This window comes from Epargyreus clarus, unplaced genomic scaffold, assembly GCF_041222505.1.
Source record: "Epargyreus clarus isolate Ecla_fem2 unplaced genomic scaffold, WU_Ecla_fem_2.2 ptg000031l, whole genome shotgun sequence".
Classification (NCBI taxonomy): domain Eukaryota; kingdom Metazoa; phylum Arthropoda; class Insecta; order Lepidoptera; family Hesperiidae; genus Epargyreus; species Epargyreus clarus.
This window is the reverse complement of record NW_027332236.1, coordinates 607,942-620,623: the sequence shown is the minus strand read 5'-3', so window position 1 is coordinate 620,623 and position 12,682 is coordinate 607,942. Positions and strand designations below refer to the sequence as shown.

At 34.6% G+C, this 12,682-nt stretch overlaps 2 protein-coding genes across 2 annotated transcripts in view; one reads left to right on the top strand and one right to left on the bottom strand.

Moving 5' to 3' along the window:
• The window catches only part of Cals (calsyntenin 1), a 246,814-nt gene that overhangs the window by 2,437 nt on the left and 231,695 nt on the right, over positions 1-12,682 (top strand). The window lies entirely within an intron of this gene.
• The window catches only part of LOC140754696 (histone-lysine N-methyltransferase SETMAR-like), a 302,676-nt gene continuing 295,278 nt past the window's right edge, over positions 5,285-12,682 (bottom strand). Inside the window, exon 2 of the mRNA XM_073089742.1 lies at positions 5,285-5,403. The gene's annotated coding sequence lies outside the window, so the exon portion shown is untranslated. The remainder of the gene's footprint in view (positions 5,404-12,682) is intronic.

The window sequence follows — 12,682 nt, the reverse complement described above, 5'->3', positions numbered from 1 at the left end:
ACTATAGATAAACAGGTATTTGGTAAAGATAGTAGGTCTATATAGTAATTAGGCTGTAATGCGATATATCATTGAATTAGTTCAATTTGTTTATTTGTTCTATTTTGTAAACTTGGCTTCATCCAGTTTCAGAATTTGACCATAATTATATTTTATCTACTTTTTTAAATGATAATAGCAAAAAATAGCTATCAAACAAAAAAAGGAAATCTGTTGTCGAACAAAAAACAATAAGTGGCGTAGTTCGAGTCGAACGCATATGGTTCCGTATTCCCGATATATTTTTGTAGCATTATTTATCATAGGTATGGAAATACATGCATTATAAAAAATTAAAGTTCTATTTATTACGGCGAAGTAGATAAACCGAAAAACGCCGAAGTTTATTTTATGGGGATCCTCCTCAATTTTTACCGTCTTTTTTGTATTTGTTTTATAGCGAAAATATTAATACACTATCCATTTATAAAAAAATCAAGTCTCTATTTATTTCGAGATAATACACAAATTATTAGTTCAGGAGTATAGACAGACAGACATTGAGAAACGACAGAAAACGAGGCTTAGTAATATGGCCCCGTTTTTAAATGACCATTTTGATGTTTGGGTAAGGATCCCTTGTCCCTGTAGTCCCGGGACTAGAATAGGGCTACGGTATCCCCTGCCTGTCGTAAGAGGCGACTAAAAGGGGGCTTCCGGGGTTGCGGGCGGCAAGATTGGGAGGTCGAGCCGTCCAGCAAGCAACTCCGGGAAGGATGGCGGTATGAGTGGTCGCATACCGTCGTAAAAACCAGACGATGTGGTGAGACCTGACGCTCACCTAGGAGGAGCCCGAAGGGGCAACGCGTTCAGAGGACTCCGGTTGCGTTCCGTAGGAGATCCCGGAGTCCTCTTGGCAACGCTGAGGACGGCCACCGGGGGGGTTTTAGTGCGGTAAGAATCCCACATAACCCCGTGTCGCTCCTACGACACTGGGTACCTTTTGAAGGTTTCCCCCTCGTAAACAAAAAAGGATCCCTAAAAAGGTACTAAACTTTTGCCTTTGCCTATTTATTTAAAAATAATATTTTTTCAGGTCAATACTAACAAAGCAATCAAATATACCTATGAAGTTTCTTTCGCCGCTTCAAGAACGAACCACTTTGTAGCATCATTACTTGTGTTCACTGATGTTTAAAGAAGTCTGTGAAGAATTTACTTTGAATAAAAATATTTTGACTTTGATTTTTAATTTTGCATTGAACATAGTTTTATTTAAATAAACTAAAAAAATCTATTGCGAAAAAGAGTAAGAAAATACCAGACCGATTAAATTATTTATTTTAATTTAAATAATATAATAACTTTCTTTTATTTTAATTTTAATAATATTATAGCTTTTTCCACGTGTTTCAACTTAGTCCTTAGCCACGCAGCTGTGGTCGTCTTTAGGTAGGACTCTATCTTATCTGGGGTTGGTTATAAATGTCCGTGGACGGCAGTTGTCAATTATAACCCAGGAGACAGCAATTAATAAAGCTTGCTTCCTACTAATAAATAAAAACATACAATTATAATATTATTAGTGTAATTATAGTTTGTCCTTGTAAAACCATTAGACGTGGACCCACCCAACCGAAACATGAATGGAGAATAACCACCCTAAATTGAATGACTTGGTAATCTGCTCATTGCCAACCTAATAAAATATAGAATGTTGGAAACCGCGATCTGTTTCAAAAGTCGTCAACGTCAATCTATTAAAGTCCCACTGCTGGGCACGGGTCTCCGTTCAGAATAAGAATTATGTCATTTCCAACTTACTGACCATGCGTGTTAGTAGACTTCACAATTCACGTACCTTTCGAGAACTTTTTTTATCTCATGCATGATTCTTCACGTTGTTTCATAACTGAAAAATCGGAAGTGTGTGCCTGGGATTCGAACATCGGACCTTTCGACCGAGAGACTGAGTTTCAACCACTGGCTTTCACTGCTTTATATATGAAAGTATACTTGGAGAAATGACGTAAGAATCTTTGTAACCAGTTTTTTTTAATTGGACGTCATTTCTGCCCCACTGTATTTCATTCTGTATGTTCAAGGTATATCCACAAAACTCAAAATCATAGTTTAGTCTATTGGTAAAATCAATGAGTTAAATTCCTTTCTTAATATAGGAAGTGGAGGCATATCTAATGAGAAATCAATTATAGTATCCATGTAAAGAGCTGTTCACACTGCCAGTCCCGTAAGCTTTTAATTGTGTGAACAAACAGTTTTATTAAGTTGACTCATGCTCTTAGTAAGAAATGGTATTCTTTATCACACTATATCAAAGTTTTGTGCGTAGTTATATAAAGGAAAAGTGTCATATTTTTCCTTATACTTATCGATAGTATCTTACCTATCATAAAAAATAAAAATACCAAGAATCTTTTTCTAATTCAGTTATGATCGGTATTTGTATGTAGCCGTATGTAACAAACACATATTACAAAGGAATCTAAGCTTTAGGATAATAACATAGGATGAAAAAATGTTTAACATTTGGACGGTTAGCCATTGTTAAAATTGGCCAAATTTTAAAATTTGTGACTATCAAAAAGACTAATTGCGCACTTTGAATAGGGCCAAATTAAAATTGCATTGCTGTTTGAGAGTAGCTTTAACGAACAAGGGCTAAATACGCCACGCCTTATGCTTAGACTAAATACCTAAAACTTTGAAGCGAAAGTTTTTATAAAGTAGAAGTAGCAATCGAGCATGCAGTCCATCTGATGGTAAATGGCCACTGTCGTCCATGAATATCAGAAATTAGATTAGATTCCTACCCAAGGTCGGCTAAGTTAACACTCCTTGAGATGCCTCCCTTACCACACCCTCCAAAGAGAAAATAATAGCGCTTAACACTGGCGGTGCCGCAGGGAACCACAAAGGGGGTTACTACCTTCAGATAGCTACATTTACCTGGAATAATAATAAAGGCTGTATAAAGTCTCATAAAGTTGGTACAAAAAGATGGCATATTTAATGTCGCGCACGTGTATGACGTGCAATGAACTTCCTTTGAACATTTCCGGAGTCGAGATGGGGTTCTATAGAGAAATCGCAAAAAGTATTTCTTAGTCGACACAATAGCGATATTACCGATAGACGATTTTGTTCTATTTTTTTTTTCTTTTTTTTTTTATAATATGAGAGTAGCAGTCGAGCATGCAGTCCACCTGATGGTAAGTGGCTACTGCCGCCCATGGACATCTGTAATCAACCCCAGATAGGATTAGATATTCCTACCTGAGGTCGGCCACAGATGCGCCGCTACCCCTGAGGACTAAGCTGGAACGCCTCGGAAAAGTCTGTCTCCCTTACCACACCCTTCAAACCGGAACACAGCAGCGCCTGCACTGCTGTTATTAGGTAGAAATAGGTGTGGCGGTGGTGCCGCCGGAGTCGAACCACAAAGGGTTTTACCACCTTCTAACGGGGAATGAGTCATATTTGCGATACAAAGATGAATAGTGAATACGCAACGTATATAGAGAGATATTATAGGATACATAGGCCTTATAAAAGTTAATAAATTATAGAAACTATTTTATGCATCTGCGATAGCTTAGTGATTGAAAACTTGCCCCTTGGTCGGGGGTCCGAGGTTCGATCCCAATTTTTTTCCCGAGTTTTTAAATTATGCTCGTATTTTAGTTAATTATCACTTACTATAGCGAGAAAGAAAATCATGGCGAGGAACAAGCGAACTCATAAAATGTTCTGCTTCAAAATGTGTGTGAAGTTTACCAACTTGCACTTGGCCATCACCTATGGCCTTAACCCCTCTGTGAAAAGAGACCCGCTCAGCAGTGAGATAATAATGATTTGATGACGAAGTAAGTTTATAGTAACTTTTTTGACGAAAAGTATAATTCAAATTTATTCGGTATTTGACGACGATCCGTTATAATTTAGTATCAGTTTACGAAGGTAGTTGATTTTGGAAGGTGCTATTAGAGAAATGTCCATTACTGATGTACTGACACTACTGATTTCTTAAATAACAACGCCGTACTATACATATACCGTACGTATAAATAGAGCACAACAGCAATAACATACAAATTTGTCACTAAAGTGTAAACTAAAGGCGAGGCTAATTCATTTTTGTCCATAAGTAGCCCAAACCTTTGCAGGAAAGAGGCTAGTTAAAGTTAGTCATAATATACGATAAGCAAGTCTAGAATACAATGTAGATGATGTCATAGTCCGAGGCAATGCTCTGTCTCATGTAGACGATTATTTAATATTCCGATTGCAACACCAAGTGCTGTAGGTACACCGTGGAGGTAGGTTCGTGAAGCGACTATCATTATTTTGTGGAAATCAGATTGGTAAATCAGTACAGTTTTGAATTATAACAAAGATAATGTAAAGGTTTAATTACTTTTAAAGGAATCGGATCGATATTGCTAATAATTTGAAGGTGGTAGAAGTTGTGTTTGTATCTAGACCTAATAACAGCAATGATAAGCACTGATTTTTTGTATTTTTGTTTGAGAGGTGTTGAGAGGAGTCCTCAGGGGTAGCAATTCTTCTGTGGCTGACCTCAAGTCGAACCCTAATCTTAAATAATCTACACATGTTTATTGCGCGGTAATTACAATTTACCATCAGATGGAGTGTATTGCTTGCTACTTCTATATTATAAAACTAGCTGACCTGGCAAACTTTGTACCGCCTCAAAATCTATTTATCAAATATATTTCATATAAAATATAGCCTATGTTACTCGTGGATAATGTAGCTTTTGAATGGTGAAAGAATTTTTAAAATCGGTCCAGTAGTTCTTGAGCCTATTCATTACAATCAAACAAACAAACAAAGTTTTCCTCTTTATAATACTAAGTATAGACAAATCTTATCAGGAAGTCATTTAAGTTCTCAGATAGCTTATAGTTCTTTGTCATAATACGCGTGATAGAGCGTCATCATGCTACTTTAGGGGCTGTGTGAGGTACTGCACGATGTCTCACGATCTGTCTTAGCTGGCAGATAGACTGATATACTCATGCAGCCCCGCCCACGTCCTATTAAATTTAGTGTATGATAGATGCGGATTATATATTCTAAGAAAGAACAAGAACAATAAACTCCAAGGAAACCACTTTTTCAAAAAATAGCTCACAGGAGCGTCAGGGGTCCTATAGAACTAGTTAAGTCTACAAGTCATTGCCTGACTATAGTCTGATTCATAATTAGGTGTCCAAAAATTTTGAACACCTAATTATGAATCAGAATCAGACATTTTGGACCAAAATGTAAACAAAGAAATGTCATTGTCAAAATTCGATGACAGGTATTGCAAACCTTAACAAATTAACAAGAAACGAAAACTTTCACAAATTTCAACATAAAACAAAAACTTAATAACTGCACACAGTTTAAAAAAACGCACTATGAAAACTAGAAAAAAATCGGCTTCGATCACGATCACGAAAATGAATAATATCAACTACGAAACTTAAAAATGGCGGCACAAAAAATGTTTTGGATGCCGATTGTGTGACCATTATCACAATTTAATTTTCTCTCATAAATCTTGTTTTTTATTATTATTACTGTATGAAATGAAATTGAGTTAATATAAATATTGGAAAATGTGAATTGATTTTAATTTATTTAGATTATTATTTTATTATGGATGTATTAATTTAATATTGTCAAAAATAAGAAACTACCATTTGACACGTATTTTCTTGATAGGTTAACACCTTTGTTTACATTTTGGACACCTAATTATGAATCGGACTATACAGCAATAGGGCCACAATAAGTATAGCGAATCAGCCGACACCATAGAATTCTGTCTTAAAATTATTACTAGTTATATCTAGAAGTCATCGTCTGTCTGTAGCAATAAGGCCACAATAAGCATAACGAATCGGTCGAGGCACAGAGTTTTTAAAATTATTATTACACTATGACAATGCAACAATATTATTTGCATTCAAAACACCTGTTCACCAAAAGCATAAAGAGGTTGCGATTTAAAAACGGATGGCGCGGTTGAATTAATATTACATTAGCATATTTTAGCTCAAAATGTCCACGGAAATGTATGCAGCAGGTGTTTAGGTGTCCTATCCTAAATATCTTTGCCAATGCGTGATTATAATGTCACCGGAGACTATAAATATTAAATGAGATTCTCGAGTCGCGATTCTTCCTTATATGTATCGATAATTATATTATTATGATCACGAGGTGTACGTAAGCAAGAAAAAATGTTATCTTTTAATTTGTTCGTTCTGTCAATTAAAGTATTTAGTCGGAGATATTGAAACCGTACTCCAGTCAATTTAAATAAAACTGCATCTCTGTTCTTGCTAGTAAAAGAAAGTTGTGCTTTATATATAAACCAGTAATGAGTATCTCGGAAAAAGATCGATTTTAAAATCGATTCAAGATAAATACTGAAGAATCAATTTCGTAAAAAAATCAAAGATTAACAAAAACCCTGGCTAAGGACTGTCTGGGGTACATCAAAACGATTTTTCAATTAATCTATCTGCATCCAATATTTAAGAATTTCTAGTGCAAAAAAGGAAATAAAGGTAGATTCTGCTAAAAGTACTCTAAGGATTCTTTCTTAATGGGTTATGTATTAATGTCAGATATTTTTTTTTGCAAAAATTGCCTCGTTATAAAATTGTTATTATAACGACATATGAGATAAAATCTCAGGCGTGTTTCAACGTGTTTATGGCCACTTAGTCCATATCCGTCCGATATTTTTAGGAATTCATAAATATATCACCAAGTGAACAACCGGCTGGCGATACATCGGAATATATTGCCAAACAGAAATAGTCCTGGTTAATTAGTCGTCTCCTCTCGATGCATGTCTAGGATGCAGGGTTATTAATTAACTGAATGACCCATTACAATTCTCCATGTTATATACTATTTTGGTTTGTGATGACTTGTTGAGATACTCAAAGACAGTTGCATAGTTTCTTTTTAGACACATTTTTCGTTCATTTGTTCATGATTCTTATCATCCTATTTGTTTGATAAAATATTGTTAATTCTTTGAGTTGAATTTTAAGGTTCCATTGTTAGGATTTTTACATGCTAACATGCCTTTTAAGTTCGTATTTTATGAGAGTCAAATCTTGAAACTGAATTTTAAATCAGTTCATCCGTACCAATTGAACTGTTATTTTACATACATCTTTGGTTAATATAACAATAAATAATTAGCTTAGTGACATCATTCCAAATCTAATATGGCGGACGCCCCAAGATGGCAGACAATATATATTATTTTATATCAAAGAGTTTTTGAGAAGAAAAAAATATATATGACAAGAAATTCAAGATGGCGGACCTTTTTTTGACATTTCTTGCACACCCATAATATGGGTATCAAATGTAAGGGTTTTATAAGAAAAACATTGATTAGTAAAGATACTTCGCCGCCTTGAAATTGAATGAAGCCACAAACGGCTTATTAGTAAGTTCTTTTTTTGAATTGTTGACAAATAAAAATATTTTTAGAGAAAATTTACGAATAAATAACTAATACTGCGTAATTTACATAATAAATAAATAATTATTTCAAATATTTTAGGGACATTTTAGCACGGAGACGTGGCAAAACTTTTGCGTAAAAAAGGATTTCACTTCTCAAAACTGGGTACATTTTCTTGTTAGGAGTAAGTAATCTTTACTAATCTATGAAGAAAAATAAAAAAGTTTATTTCAAAATACTTTTAATACACATATAATAACGTGCTATAGTCAGGGTATTCAAGTAATTTAAACAATTACTCGCTCTATAAGACCAACTACGTTTTATTAAGATGCATTATCTGGATATCCAGGCACATTATCCTTAATTGCATTGCAAATGCAGCTCCGTCCACCACGCATTGTATAACCCGTTATTTAAATACCACTTTTATGCACAATTTAATTGCGAGGTGTCGTAAATAAACCAGTCATTACCATGGATGCCTCCAGAGCAGTTTCAAAAGACCATACAAATATGGAGGTCATAAAATCTCGCTTTGTAATATGAAGTCATTATAACTCATGAACTATTGTTCGGATGAAGAATTCGCCCCTAATGCAAACGAATGAAAAGTTTTTTATGAAGTCGCGTTCCATTTCGAAATAGTTTGCACAGGAACAAAGGGATCCCCGCTTCTGGATGCAAGTGTCTTGGCACGTGTACTATTTGCCTGAACTTCGGATATGAAACAATTTTTTTGTTATGAATTTCCATTCTCACAGTTTTATGAAAGGTACCTATCCAATTTTGCTGGCAATAATTTTCTAGCTTTATAAATATGTCCATACAGTGGAGACGTGATTAGTCGGACTAATTGACGTCGTAAAGCGTTCAGAGAACCGTAAATCCGGATTGAATGTATAATGCAAACTTAATATGTATTAAAATGTTACTTGTCCCAGCATATTAAACATCGTATCTACGATCGATGATTTAACTGCTTTTCGAAAGCTAGATGCAGCGACCAAAACCCAAATCGGCCATGCTAAAAGTGCCTAGTCTACTAAGGCCGAAAAGTACAAAGTTAAGTTACAGAGAATCGATATAAATCAGGTCTAATAACGTTCCTGTTGAATCAATAGTCTTGCATGTCCAAATTTTTGGGTCAGGTTGACATCAAAATGTTAGGAATTAATTTTCAAGAAAAAACGAAAGCATATCTTAAAACCTTGTTAGGGCGTTCCTGCACTTGAAGCTAACAAGCTGCATTTTGAAGATCTTAATCTATTTAGGTTTAAATTTAGAAAGAGCGTGCAAAAAGAGCTTAATGAAGTCATAAAAAAGAAAACATCTTTTTATCTTTGACAAAAAATCTTGTTCAAGAAAATTTTGAGCGCATCCACTTAAGAGGAATTTCGCCGTTAATTGGGTCATATTTTCCAGAAAGTTATAAATACCACAGATAAGAGATCTAAATTACAGCACGATGCATGTTAGATAACAAATCTTTCTACATTTTCATTTGACCTAATCCTGACATGTCCTCGCGTAAAAAATTGAATATGACTTAAATGGTATAATCCGCGCCGAACTGCTAGTCCGCCCTGAAGTTGTTGCGAGTAGTCATACAATTTGCTATGGCGACGCGATTCATTTCTATATTCAGAGCGGACTAGCAGTTTTACGCGGACTATACTTTCACGAGGCAAGTCAAATGGCACAGGTGTAGTGACTGCGACTGCTACAGCGCCGACAGATATGACATATGTTTGTGTTACAGATTTTTGTTTATCTCTTGGTTCGCATATGTTTTGCATGAGTGATGTGTTCTTGCGCAAATGTGTGTGCCCTTTAGTAACAGTTGTTTTGAAAAAATAACATGCACAAAATAAAATTTATTTAAATATCGCGAAGTGATTAGAAGCTTGCGTAAAGTATTGCTTTGGTATATTCCACTTGATCATCTGGATTATGTCACGGGTAATCAAAAGACACTATCCTGACTGACCTTTAGCTGCTATCGTATGAGTGATTATTTTTTTTAATATTTGAGCGATTTAGTTATAAAGTTACTGCAGTTAGAAAATGTCGCCTATGATGTCCCCGATGACAAAAGTGGAATACCACACTCGGCGTGATTAAAAATCCTAAACTTGTTTATAGTATAAAATCCAATATTCTTATTACGTACCGGTGAAATCTTCTCTTATTATTACGATATATATACAAGAATAGCATATATTGTGATTGCTTTGTTTCTGACGTTATGCAAGAACGTAAGCTGTGTCTTATTCAAATGCTGCTCCTAAAGACTCTTGAAGCGAGATGTCGTCTTCTCAAGTATTCTGAATTTCACTATTCTGAAGTATTTCAGATGGGTCGCTTGGAAATCAAATTCCTTGTTTATTAAATTTTCTTTACTGAATTTTAAATATGACAAGATAAGCACAATCATTTTATAAAACAAAATATGAAGGAATTATTAATCAAAATCAAAAGGCTACCTGAAAATATACATAAATAGAAGCAATATGCTAATTTAAAATATCAAAAATTTGCATCAATCAAAAATAACGTCCTTGTTTACCATAAATCTATATTTAGAAACATTATTAAATTCCTTATATCATTCGGGGTTGGTTTGCCCACAAATTGTTTGTTTTCATAATGCTTTGAGCAAAAAGTTTCCCCGTTCAAGTACTTTAATGCGCCCTTATTTTTTGCTCGGTTGTCCTTTTTTGTACTTGTCAATAACCGGGGCAGGTGTTGGGTTTTTGTGGGTATTTCCGCATCTTGTGCAGGCTTCGTTGAAAGACATTACCTTCTTGTTTTTTATCTGTGGTACAGGTTTATGTCGTTAGTGCTGTCAGATGTCGTTATTCCATAATGAGTTTGCTTCTGTCGTAACATTGTGTAGCAATACATGCAACTATGTATGCCATTTATGGGTATTGAGTCTTTATAGTGATTTACGATTTTCTGTCATAACTTCTTTGTCTTGTTAAATTCGACTTGCGTTTAACATCCTGCGTTTATCCTTTTAAATTCTTTTTTTTTTAATTTAATTAGGGAAAGTAGATTTTCCGTGATGCATTTACGAATCACATATAAGCTTATAATTTCCATTCTAATATTATATTAATCATATTCCGTGCCTCTTATTATTTATTTTCAATTTTGATTTATTACATCGATGGACTCATTGAGCATTTAGGAGGAATAAACTATTCGCATTAACGATAGTCAGCCTAAACATTTCCTACCTGGGTAACTATTGAAAAGTTTGGCAAGATCCTTGCCAAATTTGTCAGGGTTTAAGGAAGCCTCTTTTAAAATCAGCGAAGCATTCGTACTCAGCGGGGTCCAAAAACGTTTAAGCCAATTTAACGGGCTTTTAGTCAGACGTGTATTTAATGTAAATTGGGACTAAACGTGCAATTCCTTTTTGAGGGTGTTCTCAGGAATACTTCCGTGTTTTAATGATTTATATTTGTTTTTGCTACTTTATGTGCTATTTGCTACTTTATGTTTTTATATATAGGAAAATAAGCAAATTTCCTTCTATTATGTAAAAACAGAAAGTGTTACATTTTTCTAACCTAAGTCTGAACATTTGGCAGAATTAAGGATATTATTTATTTTTGCACTTCAGTTAAATCCTGTTGTATAATAATTATAATTTTGACAATGTAGTCCATTGTAAGCTTGAAAGTCAAAGTAGAGGAATATAATATTGTTTAATAGAAGGTTATGACAAGACTAATGTATAGACATTTTCATTGTAAGTCATTTTACTTCCACAGAATATATTATTTATGTATGTTCTCTTAAAGCAAGTGTTGATTTTATAGTATAAGTACATGTCATTGTGAAGAAAGCTTTCAAACAATAAACAAAAGTCTCAGTCTAAGTGTCATAATATTTGAAAACAATATGACTTCCTTAAATCTCAAACAAGAACGACTTTAGTACTCTTAATGCATATTATTATGTCGTTGTCTTAGCCCTTTAATGTTCTATAAAACGTGGCTAATGTGGAGATTTCAGCCATTAACCTCACCAAAATGTTGTCATAAACTCCTTTGGCAACTGTGCTTTGCATAATGGCTCCTAATGCTCCTGAGTTTGAACGAACGTTCTTGACAATAGCCTATTTCACATATTTGGCCGAAGATCTGCTCCCATCTAGTTATCTAGTTCGGGTCAAGTGCTGGGACTCGAGTTGGAGTGTTTGAAGGGCCGAATTGCTCCTTAAGTTTGGAGACCTCGCAGTAAAATGTTATGCATGCCTTACATTATGTTGAAGGTGTAAATTGTTCGCCAAAATAACGAAGTATTCACGTAAAATCATCAATTCAGACGCGGATAATAAATTGCGAAAACAGTATCATAAAGTCGAAAATCAAAAGCAAACAAGGGAAGTTTATACATGTCCATATAGAATTTATTGAAAAATCTGCAATCAAATAAATTGCGCGTATGTGGATTACATGTGTATTTACTTATTTATTTCCATCACGACCGGCCGCTGCAGAGGATTCGCTCGGAAATGCAAATGGAGGACATATTGAATGACGCGAATGACAAAATGGCGACCTGATAAAAGTAAAACGTTTTCCCTTCATTTAAAACATTGCCGCAGCCAATTGCGGCGGTATTCATTATTTACGAAAGCAGCAAATATTTATTTTAGTCTCTCGCTATACAATATTTACAAGATAAACATTTGAAAGCGAAAGTAACTGAAATTTCGTCTACTTGAAAGTCGCGGAGTGATTTCGTCGTTCCTTTTCAGGTTAAATAAAATCTTGGGATTGAAACGCAATTTTACAAATGAGTTCAGCGAAATTTTTTGCTATTTAATGGCTCAGAAATAAATGACTCTATCAAACAGTTGAAGCCTTCTTAGAAATGGAATACTGTCTTTGATGAGTGGTTTAAAGAGACTGGGTAGAATAAATAGTTGACAAATTTTTAAATTACTTATATTATTTGAATTACGTTAATTATAGCTTAATATTACAGTGAATAAAATTGGCAGATTAGCAATCTGTACGAACAATTTATTACTTGTTCGATAAGCAGTAAAGATGGCTGCGTGGGTAGCTGGGTTCGTGACCTACTTTCAGGAAAGTTTACCGTGATTCGCTCTATTGTCCATCTAGCGGTTCAATTTATAAGAAATACACGGAA